Below are 16,738 nucleotides of genomic sequence, written 5' to 3'. Positions count from 1 at the left end.
GTATTGTGCCTGTCTGTATGCCAGAAAGCCAGAGGAAGGCACCGGATCTTATTATAGATGGTTGTGAGCCACCATGTGGTTGCTGGGAATTGAACTGAGGACCTCTGGAAGAGCAGACAGTGCTCTTAACCGCTGAGCCATCTCTCCAGCCTGTATATGTCCATCTTTAACGTAGGAAGATTTTTGTCTAGGTAGCTCTCAGCAGCCCATATAAACTATAGAAGAATGCATTGAATGTTCTTTGAGGTGTAGATTGGGCTCTTTTTAGATGGATTGATTGTAGGAACAATAAGAATTGATTAAGCTCAGAAAATATGCTGTGTTCATATTAAGTTCCAGCCACGGTTCTAATTGTTTTAAGTAGAGACATCGAGAAACAAAACAGGAGTGTCTTGAAGAGAGTGGTAAAGTAGCTGATCAGTTGTGAAACTAAGAAGTACCCCATATTATTTCTTGGAAAGTGAGAAGTACAGTGGAGGAAGTCATGCAATAGTTCATAGTTAGGGGTTGAGGTTTACATGGGATGGCCACAATAAGCCTTGCTGCTAAGTGAGATATGAACTAGATGTGGCAGAGATGAATGTATTTATTAGCCAAGTAGTTCCATGGGAGAAAGAACATTGTAGTTGAGTGAACAGCAGTAGAGACAGAATGTGCAGTGTTTGGTGGAGCTGGCCATTCTTGTTGAGGAAGTCTGAATCAGAGCCCATGACAAGATACATTCACTGAAATATTATGAAGGGGATCAGGTGTGTAGCAGAGGTGACATGGGCTAAGGCACTAGCAATCAAAGATGTCAAGACAGTACGATTTGTTAGTAGATTGTGTATGGGTAGGAGAAAAGGGTAGAATTGCATATGAAAGAGACTTTCTGGACATACCCATTACTTAGATAGGTAGTTATTCTATGTGTCTACTAGGTGTTGTGCACGTAGCCCAAATATAAGGTGTGTGGTATTTTGGCCTCTGTGTGAGGAAGATCAGGTTGAAGAAGCTGCTTTCCTAAGAATGAGTAGCTGGCACATGATAGAGCTGGTTGTGTGTGGATTCTAGATATCTTTGAACATATCCTCTATTCTGTGTCACTTGGTCACTTAAAGTGGGCAGCAGTCTGTGCTCCCAAGCCTTTAATTCCCAAGAGACTTAAAAATAGGGAAGGAGGGGCTGGAGAGGTAGCTCAGAGGTTAAGCGCAGCAGCTACCTTTTACAGAGGACCCAGGCTTGATTCCTAGTGCTCTCATGGTGGCTTACAACCATTCCTAACTCCACTTCAACTCTGGTGCTTTCTTCTGGCCTCTGTGACTACTGCATGCATATAGTACACATGCAGGCAGAACACCCCCATCACATAAAATAATACACATTTTTTAAAGTTTAAAATAAGTGGAAAAGGAGAACGTGGTTTGGTTCTAGGAAATCAGTTATATGCTATTTGAAATGCCTTTGCTAAACACTTCTGCAATGATTTTTTCAGTTTGTTGTAATAATAAATCCTCCTTTCAAGTGGCGTATGTACATGGGTCAGAAGTTAGATAGAGTTGAAATGCCCAGAGATAGCAGGCTTCTATTCTGCCTATCAAGTGCTTCCAGGGACTCCCAGAATCAGCTCTTTGTTTTACTTGTTGCTTTCAGCAATTCAGTCCCTGTTTCTTAATAGGATTTCTGTGGTTATCATCCATGTGTTAATGTCAGGGCAGGTGGGAAGTTTTTATCTGTAATTTATTTCTTCGTGTGTGACATTTCTGAGATTCACAAAAAAATCAGTTGATAACAGATAGTACTCTGACAGACCAAAGAAAAGATTTAATTCAAATCTAGTTTGATGAACAGTGAAATAATTTGTGTTCTTACAGGAACATGGGTTACTGAAAGACATTTGCATCACCAAAAAGACCTACCCCAACATGGGTGACAGTTTGGAGTCCCCACTTTAGTCAGCCTCCTGTAGCTCTCCTCCCCTTGCCCTCTCCATAAACAGCTGGGGTGTGTTCAGGAGGGTATAGTCTGTAGACTTTCAAGTCAGAGTTGACCTGTGATCTTTCCTGGTCCTTCTATGAGGGAATATTAATAGGTCTCATCTTGTGAGGATCTTCTTGGGGTGGTGGTGGTGGTGAGCACGGCTGCTCTCTTGAGTGCTGCAGTGGCTGGGCCGGGCCCAGAGGACAGTTCCACTCCATCTCTCCCCTATTTGGTTCTATAATAATTTTTGATTGGACCCAAACTTTGCTTTTCGATTTTTGTGACTATGAAAACATTTGTTCATTGTGGAGTGAATTTATGCAGCACACTTCTATTTCCTTTCTTGTTCAAGTTCTGTTTTCTTATTTCCTTGAACTTAAAATTGCTACAACCTACATTCCCCATTGACTTTGATCTAGCTAAGGGTCCTCTCCATATTTGTAAGCAGTGAGGCTTCCTAGTGATTATAGCCAGATAACCCCCTTCCCAGGCTACCCTTTTCTGGATTCCCCATTCTCTGTGAGAGGAAGGAACTCTGGAGGCCTTCCTGTACAGGGAGAGGCCAGGTAAGCTGAGCACATAATACTGTGAGGATTCTTTCCTGGGGAACCTTTCCTGGAACAGGCGTTCCTCAAGAGGGGTTGGTTGGTCTTAGTGGAGAAAGTAATGGAAGGAAAAGCCTGGGCTTGTAGAAGTGACTTGTTAGGTTTCAGTGACTTAAAAGTCTTGTTTACTGGGACTTTTATTGGATTGTACAAATTATATTGAGAACTTTAAATCATATTACATGGAATTAGGTTTACATTATTACATATGAATGCCAAATTTTTTATTGTAGTCCTAAAACTTGAACATAGAGTATATTAGAGCATGTTATCCAAATGGTAAATTTAAAAGTGTGTTTTATATCCCCCCCCCCCCCCCTTTTTTTTTCTTTTGAGACAGGGTTTCTCTGTGTAACTGCTCTAGCTGTCCTGGAACTCTCTCTGTAGACCACGCTGGCCTTGAACTCACAGAGATCCTCCTGACTCTGTCTCCTAACTGCTGGGGTTAAAGGCGTGCACCACCACTGTCCGGCTTGTGTTTTACATCTTGCTTCATGGGAAAATCCTTTAAGAATACTTGTAAAAGAAATGTAATGGCTTTGGCCTTGGAGTTTCCAAGCCAGCTCATTGGGTGCAAGAATCAGTGCTGTAGTGCTGCCTCAGTCTTGATTTCCAAGAATCAGATGAACTCTAGGAGAAACTCAGGAAAGTACTCAGTAATTAGCTTGTCTTTGGAGAGGACAATTAGGGGGTTTGGGAACATGTCTTCGATGCATGCGGGCATACCTCCAGAATCCCAGCAAAAACCAGTTCTCAAGGTGAAAAACTGAGAGCTAATGAATTGCTTGCTTTTTTCCTCTCCCTTTCTTCGAGACAGGGTTTCTCCGTGTAGCCCTGTCTGTCCTGGACTCAGTTTGTAGACCAGGCTGGCCTTGAACTCTGAGAGTTCACCTACCTCTGCCTCCCAAATGCTGAGATTAAAGGTGTGCTTGCTTTTGAAAAAAAGTGTTGCACATACTGAAATACTGAGGCAGAATGACTACAAATAAGGCTTGCATGTAGTCTTTGTAATTGCAGGTACCACAGTGTCTTTCATGTCAAGCAGTAGAACTCATGGATGGGTGGGGCCTTGTGTTGAGCACAGTCTGAAGCTTCTCGTTTATGCCTAGATGTGTGGAGCGCACACATTTCAGTCTTGACATTGTGTTTCAGGAATTATTATAGTCACAGCCATTTGTAGCTGTCATTTATGTGTTAGGTGAATTCTGGATCTCTTTTTTTCTTCCCCACACAGCGTTTCTCTGTGTAGCTTTGGTTGGACTGGACTCGCTTTGTAGACCAAGCTGGCCTCGAACTCGCTGAGATCAGCCTACCTCTGCCTCCTGAGTGCTGAGATTAAAGGTGTGCTAGAGGATATAGCTCTGGGTGTATTGTTCTTCTTTTCCTTTTCCTCCTCCTCCTCCTCTTCCTCCTCCTCCTCCTTCTTCTTCTTCTTCTTCTTCTCTTTTTTCTTTTTTTTGAGACAGGGTTTCTCTGTGTAGCCTTGGCTGTCCTGGACTAACTTTGTAGACCAGGTTGTCTTCGAACTCTGCCTGCCTCTGTCTCCCAAGTGCTGGGATTAAAGGCATGTGCCACCACGCCCAGCTTGTGCCTCTTTTTCTATGTTGTTAAAGATATCTCCTCTGACTAGCTGGCCTTTGAACTTTCTGGGATTCTCATGTCTTTGCCTTTTGTCCCCAAAGGAATGCTGGTAGTATAGATGGTTATGCTACAAACCTGGCTTTAAAAAAGAAGATTGATTTTTAATTATGTGTGTGTACATATGCTGAATACAGTTATCTGTGGAGGCCAGAGGCATTGGATCCCTTGGAGCTGTAGTTACAAGCTGTTCTGAGTTGCCTGATGTGAGTTGATGGGAACTGAACTTGGGTCTTCTGCCAAGAGACCTTATTACTCTTCTGTGTTTTTGAGACAGTCTGTCTATGTAGTCCTGGCTGGCCTTATGTATGTAGACCACTGGCCTGAAATTCAGAGATCTTCCTGCTTCTGCCTCCTTTTGTTCTAGAATTAAAGGCACCCACATCCGGCCCACATACCATTCATCTGTAACCACTGAGTCATCTCTCCAGACCACAGTTCTGGGATTTGAACTCACATTCTTTCGTTTTGTTTTGTTTTTAAGACACATTTCTCTGTGTAGCCTTGGCTGACCTGGACTCTTGATTTGTAGATCAGGCTGGCCTGGAATTCTCATAGATTGGCCTGCCTCTGCTTCCCGAGTGCTGGGGATTAATGACGTGCTCCACCGTACCTGGCTGTGAACTTAAATTCTTAATGTTGCTCAGAAAGTGCTCCTCCCTAGCTTTTATTTAATTCTTTATAGCAGCTCAGTAAAGTAGTGGTTTTGTTTTCATTTCATTGCTGAGAAACTGAGTCAGAGTTAAGACATTTGCCATGACAGCAGTGCCAACATTTCCAGTTCTTTTGACCAAAGCTGAGTCCTGTGCTTTATTCAAATGTGCACGTGCTGGTCATGTTTTCAACAGATAGAGTAGTGCCATCTACCGAGCTACTACGTTCCTTCTAACTTGCGTTTTTCTTTTAAAATGCATCGTCTTGTTGAATGCATTTCTATAAAGCTTGCAAATAATGCTCAGTTCCTTGATTCTGCACACTGACAGGAAGAGTGTAACTGCATCAGATACTTGTAAACATCAGGCATGATGGGATGTCCTGCACTCCCGCATCTGAGGAGTAGGATGGGTAGCAGTAACTGTTTTTTAGTTTTTCAAGACAGAGCTTCTCTGTGTTATCTTCGCTGCCTTGGACTCCCTTTATAGAACAGGCTGGCTTCGACCTCCCAGAGATCCACCCGCCTCTGCCTCCCAAGTGTTGCCTGGCTTCAGTGACAGTTTGATTGGATTTAGAGTCACTGTGGAATCATACCTCTGGTGTGTCTCTGAGACTGCTTACAGAAAGGTGTAATTGAAGAGTGAGGTCACACTCAGTATGGATGGATGACACCATCCCTCAGGTTGGAGACCCAGGTGCACAAAGGAGGAGAAAGCACTTGAGTCACATTATTCATCCTTGTCTATATCCTTTTTCTTTTTCTCCTTTTTAAAAAAATATTCTTATTGTATGTGCATTGGTGTTTTGCCTGCCTGTATCTCTTTCTGAGGACGTTGGATCCCCTGGAAATGGAGATACAGATAGTTGTGAGCTGCCATGTAGATGCTCTTCCTCTGGAAGTGCAGTTAGTTCTCTTACACTGAGCCATTTCTCCACAGATTTTTGTTTAAAGACAGGGTCTCTTTATATAGTCCTGGCTGGGGTCTCTTGATATAGTCCTGGCTGGCCTGGAACTCCTTGTGTAGAATAGGTTGTCCTCAAACTCACAGAGCTCTGTCTGTCTCTCTGCCTCTTGAGCATTGGGATTAAAAGTGTGCATCAATATACTCGACAGTTACAGTTGCCATATGGTTATCTGGAGGAAATACAGTGTTGTGCAATAGTAAGGAGGCACTTTATTGCCCAATTCTTGCCCCCCCAACCCCCCATCTATCTTTTTCAAGACAATGTAGCCCTGGCTGTCTTGGAGAACTCTTTAGACCAGGCTGACCTCAAACTCAGAGAACCACTTGCTTGTGCCTCCCAAGTACAGCAAGTAAAGATGAGCACCACCACTGTCCAGTTTATTGTCCAGTTCTAACGAAGCCCATAAACTTCCAGCAATTCTTTCTTTTTGCCTGCCTGCCTTCCTTCCTTCCTCTTTTTCTTTTGAGACAGGATTTCCCTGTGTATCTCTGGCTGTACTGGAACTCGCTCATAGACCAGGCTGGCCTGGAACTCAAGAGAGCCACCTGCCTCTTGTCCCCCAAGTGCTGGGATTAGAGACATGTGCTACCACTGCCAAGCTTCAACATTTCTTTGTTGATAATCTATTAAAAACATGGTTGGGGGTGGTGAGGTGGTTCAGTAGATATAGACATTTGCTAATCTAATGATCCCAGTTTGATCTGTAGAGCCATGTAAAGGTAGAGGGAAGAAACAACCTCACAAGGTTGTTCTCTGACCTCACCAGGTGGCAGGCACACACATGTGCAGGATAGTAGTAAGATAAAAAAGTTTAGGATGTAGGACAATAAAAATTCAAAAGGTTAAATGGATAGTTCACCCATTTCATATGGATTACAGTAAACACAGAAGAGGGTGTGTCACATTAGTAGTTATTAGAAGAGGCAGATTACAACTTCAGTGAAGTCTGGCTATGTTTGAAAACAAACAGGGTGATACTGTCAATTGACAAAGGTGTGGAGCAAATAAAACTCTCATACTTTGCTATGGGAGACTGTTTTGGAAAATGGCTTGCTTGTTTCTTACAAAGTTGGACATAATACATTGTATGATCTAACATTCCTCTTCCTGAGTGTTTCCCCAAGGAACATATGTCCACACAAACCTTCCATAGGAGTATTGGTAGCAGCTTCATTCCTAATCAGTGGGAACAGTCCAAATGCCCATCACTTGGTAAATGAGCAGATTTTAATACAGCCCTACAGTGGAACCAACTTAGCAGTGCTGTGCAGTTAAGCTGTTGATACCAGACAACAGAAGGGGTGGGTCTGCAAGTCAAGAAACACCACTGAGTGATGGTGATTCTGTTTGTTTATCTTATTTTGTTTATTTATTTATTTTTGGTTTTTCGAGACAGTGTTTCTCTGTGTAGCCTTGGCTGTCCTGGACTCACTTTGTAGACCAGGCTGGCCTCGAACTCACAGTGATCCGCCTGTCTCTAGGTGTGCACGACCACGCCCGGTAGTGATTCTGTTTATTAAGACTGATCCATGAGACTGAAGAGATGGCTCAGTGGTTAAGAGTGCTAGCTGCTCTTCCAGAGGTCCTAAGTTAAATTCCCAGCAATCATGTAGTAGTTCACAACCACCTATAATGGAATCCAGTTATGTAGACAGACCACTCATATGCATAAATTAATGTAAAAGAAAAAGGTGGTTCTTAGGGTGAGGGAGGAGCTTGCGTCTTCAGTGTGTTGCTCCTCAGAATTGGTGTTTGACAGAAATCATGGAGCTGTTTTTCCCAAGAAGCAAGGCTTTAAAAAGAGGGAAAAAATGACTAGGTGTAGTGGTATGCATTATAATCTCAACACTAAGGATGCTGAGTTGGGAGGATCAGCCTGGACTTTTTCAGAAAACAACATCATATTCAGCTTTAATTGTGAACCGGACACATCTTAGAGCCATCTGAGGGGAAAGCCTTGATTGACAAATTACCTAGATCAGATTGGTCAGTAGCAAGTCTGTGGGGGATTGTTTTGATTATTAATTGATGGAGGAGGGTCCAGTGGCATCATTACTAAATGATCCTGGTTGTATAAGAAAGTAGTTAAGGGCGAATGAGATGGCTCATGAGGAAAGGCATCTGCCCACCAAGGCTGACAAACCTGAGTTTGATCTCCTATACTCACATGGTAGAAGAAGAGAACAGACTTCCACAAGTTGTCTTCTGATCGCTTACACTCTCCCAGTGCCATGTTCACCTCTGCACGCATACCTACCTCTACCCACACCCACAGACATATACAAAATAAATAAATGAATGAATGAATGCATGTTTGCCTTTTGTTTTAAAAAAGGCGCTCTAAGTATCAGGAAGCACCATTCCATAGTACCTGACTCCTCCTGTGATGTGGAAGATACTCTTTCTCTCAAGTTGCTTTTGATCAGAGTGTTTCATCACAGCAATAAAATGCAATTAGGAAAAATAAACTACAAAATAAAACACAAAAAGAAGAGTGTTACTTATTACAAACAAGACAGGCATTCTGTGGATATTGACATGTGAACAAAGTAGTTTGAACTCAATTTTTCTTTTCTTTTCCTTTTTTCTCCCGCACACTCCACGGTTTCTTTGTGTAGCCTTGGCTGTCCTGGACTGAAACTCACAGAGATTTGCCTGCCTATGTCCCGCAAGTGCTGGGATTAAAGGTGTGTACCACTGTGCTTGGCTGAACTCAAATTTTCTTACCAGTTGGATTAAAATTGACTTTTTTCTATAGTAAGTATTACATTATTCGCATAGGACAATTTTCAGTATGGTCATGCCTTTTGAAAACATCATTTTTGGTTTATGTAATCTGGTTCATTTTGGCCTAAAAATATTTTTCTAGGTATAAGGAAATTGTATATTGAGTTATTATACATATTATGTGTATTAATAATGTGCAATTAGCACAGATAATGGGTATTTTAGAAGTTGAATTATGTCAGAATTCTCCCATGTTGTTTTAGCTGTGCTAGCTCTGAAGATGTTTTACCAGTTTTAAGTTACTAAAAAATGTTCTTTCTGGTATTCATGAGATAAATGTAATTAAACAGTCTTAAATTCTCCGCTGGGTGATGGTGATGCATGCCTTTAATCCCAGCATTTGGGAGGCAGAGGCAGATGGATTGCTGTGAGTTTGAGGTCAGCGTGGTCTACAAAGTGAGTCCAGGACAGCCAAGGCTACACAGAGAGACCCTGTCTCAAAAAACCAAGCCCCCCCCCTCCAAATCTCTTAGCTATTGAGGTAGAGCACAATTATTTTTAAATTGCTAGAAGTGAGAAAATACACAGTAAGTGATAATGCACCTTACTGACCCTAAGGATTACTTTTTTTGTTTGTTTTTCTAGACAGGGTTTCTCTGTGTAGCCCTGGCTGTCCTGGACTTGCTTTGTAGACCAGGTGGCCTCAGACTCCCTGAGTGCTGGGATTAAAGGGGTGCACCACTATGGCCCTTCTGTCCTACAGATTACTTACAGGTGCACATCTAGTTAATTACCTTTTCTTCTTTCTGAGACAGGGCTTACAATGTAAATCAGGCTATCTGTGAATTCAGAATCCTGCCTGCTTCTGCTTCTCAAATGCTGGGATTAAAGATGGGTGCCACGGTACTGAGGATGGATGAATTAACCTCTCTCTCTCTCTCTCTCTCTCTCTCTCTCTCTCTCTCTCTTTCTCTTTTCTTTTTTCTTTTCGAGACAGGGTTTCTCTGTGCAGCTTTGGCTGTCCTGGACTACCTTTATAGACCAAGTTGGCCTCAAACTCACAGCAATCCACCTGCCTCTGCCTCTGAGTGCTGGGATTAAAGGCATGTGCCATCATGCCCAGCTGAATTGAATTTCTTAAAAAAATATGCAGCTGGAGAGATGGCTCAGAGGTTAAGAGCATTGGCTGTTCTTCCAGAGGTCCTGAGTTCAATTCCCAGCAACCACATAGTGGCTCACAACCATCTGTAATGAGATCTGATGCCCTTTTCTGGCATGCTGGCACACATGCAGGCAGAATACTGTATAAATAATAAATAAAAATATTCATGGAAGTTTCTTCATATTTTTTGGTAGTTTTAATACCCCATTTAACAGCTGTGTAGCATTATAAACCGTTGCTTTAAAAGTGACAGCAAGGAGTGGGAGAGGAATTAAAGTAGAATGTGTGTAATCATTTTTTCTTTGAATCAGCTTATTTGACTTTTGGAAATAAGGCTGTTTTTAAATGTGGAGTCCTTCATCGCCAGTCTGTGGAAGCACTGTGATGTGTGGCGCAGTGAGACGAGTCAGTGAGACAATGAGGCACACTGGAGTCAGGCTCCTTAGCGTGGCTCTGCCTCCACAGTGCACTTGCTCCCCTGTTTGCAGCCTGCCTTATGCCTCTACCTGGCTGTGTGCTGATGCAGCTGTAATGTAGTGCAGTTATATATGATATATAGTAGATACTACTGAGAGCCTTTTGGACAGTTGGTATTTGGGAACAGAGGCGATGACAGGCTGATTCTGCTTTACAAGTTTCATTGTCTCATTATATTAAGGTATTTCCCCCTTGAGATTATGGCATTAATTTTAGTTTTGGAAGGCTTAAAGCATGTTTGTTTCTGAAGACATTGACAGTTGTTTAGCCTAGTGGCAGTCACATTGCAGTTGTCATTTCCTGCAGTTTCAGTGTGGAGTGACCACACATACTACATCAATTCCGCTTGGATTTAGTGTGCTATTGTTGTACTGCACACAGTAAGGTGCTTCCCCTTTTACAAGATCCAATCCAGTCACAGGCAGTATTCAGTCATGCTTCCTTGGAATAGGTTTCTCTGCATTTTTTTCATGGCATTGAAGGATATAGATTGCTTTTAGGTTTTCCCTTAGTTTGAGTTTATATCATGGTTTCTGATGGTTGAATCAAAGTTACAAATTTTCAGCAGGCCTGTCACAGAAAGGATACTGTGTCTTTCTTAGGGTCATGCTTAGGAACAAGTTTGGCCTGCTAGTGCTTTTGATTGAAGGCATATGTCAAAGTGTCCTCTCAGGAGCTAGAGGTACAGCTGTGCTGCCCTCAGTAGCCTGAGTTCTTTTCATCACAGACTGCGGCTTATTAAACATGGGATTCTTGACTTCACCACAGGAAGGAATTTCAGAACAAGCCAGTGTGAAGCTGAGCTGAAGTTTATTAAGAAATGGTTTAACAGTTTTCCACAGAAATTAATAGGAATGTGCTAAGGGAAAGGCTAAGACACACCCAAGATCCTTGGTGTGGGATTCTCAGGAGAGTCACTTGTGACTTCATAGTAGATACAGGAATGATGATTTTGGTCACTTTTGAAATTGCATATCAAAGGGTGACTAAGGAACTCTTTTTCTTTCTTTTCTTTTTTTTAAGTAAATGAGATCACACCTAGTTCCTGGAGTGCTTCAGTGTCTTGGAACCTTAGGTCACTAGGGTTAGTGAAAAATTAAGTTTGTTTGTTTTATTTAAATGAGACAGGATTTCTCTGGTTTGTTTTTAACTGTAAACAAAATCTTATAGTTTTGTTTGTGAGATACAGTTGGGAAAGGAATAAGGCCATTCTAGAAGGTGGCTTGTGATGGTTTGAATGAGAATGTTACCCCTGAATAGGCTCAGGTGCAAATAAAATACTTGGTCCACAGGCATTGGTGCTGCTTGGGTATGATTAGGAGGCGTGGCCTTGCTAGAGGAAGTGTGAGATTTCAAAGCCTACACTATTTGCAGTTCAAGATGTGAGCTCTTAGCCTGCTGCTACTTCAGCTGCCACATCTTGGGCTTCTCTGTCATGACAGACTGTCCCTCTGAGCCATAAAACACTTCCTTCTGTTAGTTGCCTTGGTCATAGTGTTTTATCACAGCAACAGAAGGGTTACAGATGCAGGCATTAAGCATGGTTTATTGCTATTTTAACATTCCTATTTGAAACACCTCTTTATAAAAGCAATGTTATCTCTGTCAGCATTCTTCACAGAAAATGTTAACTATGTTGGAATTCGTGATACTGAACTGATTAGAAACTTCAACAGATTTTGGGGTGGACAATCTTTTTCTTACCCAGGATTCTGTGTCAGTCCCTGGACAGGTCTGATCCCTAGGAATTTGTTAGATTTGCAAAGTTTTTTGAACCTTGCCTTAAAACTATTGAGCACAATAAGGATGGGATATGAATATCTATTTATTTATTTAATATATTTAATATTTATTAATATTTATTTAATATTTATTAATATTAATAAAGTACATGTGCTTTATGTACATGTTATGCCTGTGTGATGGTGTCTGATCCCCTGGAGTTGGAGCTACAGACAGTTGTGGGCTGCTGAGTGGGTGCTGGGAATTGAACCTGGGTCCTCTGGAAGAACAACTGGTACCCCTAGAGTTCTGGAAACACCTACATGGACATACCTAGAGCTGTGTTTCTTTGGTGATTCTAAATCTTGTCAAGTTGACAATGAATATTAACCATCACAACGTCCTTTCACAGTCTCCTACAGATTTACATTTAGATTTAGATATGAAACTAGGGAAATGACTCAGTGAGTAGAGGTGCTTGACACCAAACCGGAGGACTCGAGATCAATGCCTAGTACCTACATGATGGAAGGAAATTATCAACACCTGTAAGTTCTAACTTCACACATGTGCAGTGACACATGCATATATGCACACACATACAGCAAGTAAATAAAATGTAATACATTAAAAATATAGGTTTAGATAGATGCTATTTGTTTTTACTTTTATCCTTAAATTTGTAGCAGCTTGTGCTCTACACCATGAGATGCTTAACCTGCAGTTCCTGAAGTTCAGAGCAGGGCAAGATGCCGAGGCAACAGAGTGCAGAATCATGGCAGATGCCAGATGCTATGAAAAGTTTCAAGAGGAGATTGTGAAAGTTTGGCCTGCTTTGGGTTACTTTTCAGTATCATCAAATAATTAAAAAAAAAAAAAAGGTTTTTCCAGTATTTGTATGCAGTTCTATAAGAAAGAATTTTTAAAACCCAGCACAGTCCCTTTGGAGGTTTGTGACCGTAGGTTCTAAGAACCGGAGACGTATAGCTCCCAAAGGTCAGTCTATTTTCTTTTCTTCTTCATGGTTTGAGGGCACTGGCCATCATGTTGGGAAGACATAGACACAGGTGCAGCTTGTAGCCATGACAGTAGGAGTTAACTTGGGCAGGTGAAGAAGCAAAGGACAAGAAATACTGGTATTCAGCTCAGTAGGCTTTCTCCTTCTTTCCTACTTTATTCATCAAGGCTCCAGACATGGGATGGATCTGAGAGGAGTTGGGAGAGATACAAACCATGGTCAATATATATGAAAAAAATTTTTGTAATTAAAAAAAAAAACTGGTCCAAATTAAGCATTACAAACTTTTGAAGAGATAATTGTTAAATAAAGGCAATTTTTTTTTTTGCCCAAGGAAGATCTTTTAGCAGTATTTGGTTTAAAGGGGCAATGCAAGTCATTATTAAAGCCAGTAGAAAAGTAAACATCTTCTTAGAGAAGAGGGTGTGGGTAATGAGAAGATTTTTGTTGTTGTTATTTTGGTTTTTTGAGACAGGGTCTCTCTGTGTAGCCTTGGCTGTCCTAAACTTGCTTTGTAGACCAGGCTGGCCTCAAACCAGCGATCCGCCTACCTCTGCCTCCTGAGTGCTGGGATAAAAGGCGTGAGCTACTACGCCTGGCTTGTTTATTATTTTTGGGTTTTTTTGCTTTGTTTTATTTTGTTTGTTTGTTTTTTGGAAACAGGGCTTCACTATGTAGCTTTAATTGTCCTAGACTCACTTTGTAGGCCAGGCTTGCCTCAAACTTACAGAGATCCACCTGCCTCTGCCTCCCAAATGCTGGGATTAAAGGCTTCTTTTTGTTTTTTAACGTCTCCCTGCACGCCCTCCACCCCCACCTCCACCCTGGGATTTGTCTGTGTAGGCTTGGCTGTCCTGGAACTTAGAGATCCACCTGCCTCTGCCTCTCAAATGCTGGGATTAAAGGAGTGTGCCATCCACCTGGCTAAGAAAGGGCTGACTTTACAAGTGAAGTTTACATAGAGAAATTAGGAATAGGCCTGGAGCAGATGTTCTCAGAACCTCACCAGCATTGTAACAGAGACTTGATAGAATAACTCGATAAATCCTGGTATTTTAAGATTCATTATCATGGAAGGTTTGGCGACCTTGCTGATGAGTTTAATGACATGTTTCCATGCTTGACTATATTTTCTTGTATTTCAAAGAAGATTAGAATAAAACATTCTTAGATTTGTAATTTTTTTTCTTCTGAGACAGGGTTTCTCTGTGTAGTGTTGGTTGTGCTGGACTTGCTTTGTAGACCAGGCTGGCATTGAACTCACAGAGATCTGACCGCCTCTGCCTCCCTGAGTACTCTACCGTTTGAACTATCTCCCCAGCACTAGGGTTTTTTTGTTTTTCTTCTTTGTTAGTGCTGGATTTTAGACACAGAACTTCACATATGTTAAGTGTGTTCTCAATCACATACAGCCCCAGTTCTGAATTTAGGACTTTTAAATTTAAATATAATCACAAGACAGTTTTTTTTTTTGTTTTGTTTTTTGTTTTTTGTTTTTTGTTTTTTGTTTTTTGGGTTTTTTGTTTTTGTTTTTGTTTTTTGTTTTTGTTTTTCGAGACAGGGTTTCTCTGTGTAGCCTCGGCTGTCCTGGACTCCCTTTGTAGACCAGGCTGGCCTCGAACTCACAGTGATCCGCCTGCCTCTGCCTCCCAAGTGCTGGGATTAAAGGCGTGCACCACCACCGCCCGGCAACAGTTTAATTTTTAAAATGACAGTCACTACCATCAATTTTTGAACCTTTTGCACTGCATGCCCCCTCTACCCCCTGGCAGTCATTGTCCATAATTCTTAGCTCATGCTGTGGTTTGTGTGTGGAGGTCAGAAGACAGCTTGCTGGAAATCAGGGCTCTCCTAACATGTGGGTCTTGAGATTGATCTCAAGTCATCAGGCTTTGTGGCAAGTGCCTTTACCCTGCTCAGCCATCTTACTGGTCCTCATTGGGGTTTTTAGGACAGTGATTCAGAGTTCCTATATGTTTCTGTGTCTGTAACTGATAGGTATTTTCTACTGATGAAACGGGGTAATTCAAGAAAAATTAAAAGTTAGCATTCATGTTTATTAGGGGCAGCTCTCAGGTGGGTACACTGACCTCACAGAATGGGGTCAGATTTCAACCTATGACTATTCTTTTCCCCTGAGACATGGTCTCTCTGTGTTAGCCTTGGCTGGCCTGGACTCGCTTTGTAGACCAGCCTGGCCTCGAACTCACAGCGATCCGCCTGCCTCTGCCTCCCAAGTGCTGGGATTAAAGGCATGTGCAACCACGCCCGGCCCCAACCTATGACTATTTTTATAAGATTTGCCATCTTCAAAATTATTGGCAAGTTTAAACTGGCTTTTGAAGACTCATTTCTGCCTCTTGGCTTTTTCCATTCTCTTGGTGATCATGGTGTTGACCACTCTTACTAGCCCCAATTTCTTCAGCCTGTCTACCAAGTTCATCTTTAGCTGGTCAGTATCAGGATGGGAAGGAATAAAGAAAATACAGTCAAGTATTATAATGCCCTTGAGAAATTATATTAGGATAGGGCAGTCCTGTCCGAAGCGCCCCCTGCTCCCCACAATAATTTTCATAGTAGTATTTTTATCTCTGAGCTCATGTAACAGAATTAGGTTTTTCTCTTTTATGAATTACAGAAATAGAGTTCAAAGACTAACTGGCATAGTCTATGTGTCTTAGTTGCAGTTGTTTCTGTACTAGTACCTGGTCCTTTTTAATATTTCCCCCATGAAGGGGCCATTGATCAGTGTACACTGGGTCGTTACCTCTGTGAGGGAAAACAAAAAACTAAGCTCTGGGGAATTTGAATCCTGGTGCTCATTTAGGGGGCTGGGGTTTGGGGTTTTCGGGATTGCTTAGATTGAAGGGTGGATGGGAGAGGGCGGTGGAAAAGGCCTTGGTAAGGTAGTGGAAAGGGCCATGAAGCAAAGGGCTGCCGATTTGCGCAGCACAACCAGAGGGCTCAGAGCCCCTTCCTGAGAGGCCCCAGGGTTTATTTGGTCCACCTTACCAAGACCTGACAGGGTGAATCTGGCAGAAGAGTTTAAAATTTTCTTTTTATGATCCTTCTGAGAGGGTCCAGACAATACATTACTCTGATTTATCATGCAAATAATTGACATGGGTTTTATACCCCCCCCCCCTCCTTCCCCGGGCCTTTATTACCTTAGCTCCTATGTTTCCAGTTTCTAATATCAATGGTTCATTGTTTAGGAAATCAAGGATTGAATTTTACAGTCACTTGTACAAAGTTATGGAGTTTCTGCTGAGTATTTTGCTCTTCTGGATCTTAAACACCTCTATTTGCGTAAAACACTTTGCTTCAGAGGACTGAGAAGAACCATCCTGTCTTACTCCCACTTATGGTCACGACTCCTTGGGTGAGAGTACCAAATTCTTACCTTCTGCTTCTATTTAAAGAAAAACTTTCTTACCTTCCCCAAAGATCAAGTCCCACACCTTGGGCACCAGTTGGTGAGGGTGTCTCTGTTGCCCACATTCCAGGACTGTGAGCACCCTGATTGCTGCTGCTGCTGCTTTTTGTGAGCTATGAACTTCTGTCCTAGTTCTTTTGTGCTCTATAGTTCTTTGCACACTTGAAGTGACACTAGCCATTATTAAGTGCCAGGTACTCTTAAAGGGTAGGCACAGCTGTGCTTGTTCTCTTCTGTCTTGTCCCTTTGGTCTTCATTATTATTCACTTGTCCTTTGTAGATGAAATGAAGCCTGGGAACAGAGCCTATTTCCAGCCTCTTTTCTGGAACCCTAGTAGTTTCTGGGAGTGGGTGATATTACAGGTGATGGCTTC

At 42.0% G+C, this 16,738-nt stretch overlaps 1 protein-coding gene across 14 annotated transcripts in view; it reads left to right on the top strand.

The window, feature by feature from the left end:
- PTK2 (protein tyrosine kinase 2) overlaps positions 1-16,738 on the top strand; it is a gene marked incomplete at its 3' end in the record, with an annotated part of 207,235 nt that overhangs the window by 34,118 nt on the left and 156,379 nt on the right. The gene's annotated exons all lie outside the window — the stretch shown is intronic.

The sequence above is a fragment of the Acomys minous genome (assembly GCF_964271855.1).
Source record: "Acomys minous genome assembly, chromosome: 12".
Classification (NCBI taxonomy): Eukaryota; Metazoa; Chordata; class Mammalia; order Rodentia; family Muridae; genus Acomys; species Acomys minous.
This window is presented reverse-complemented; position numbering and strand designations above follow the sequence as displayed.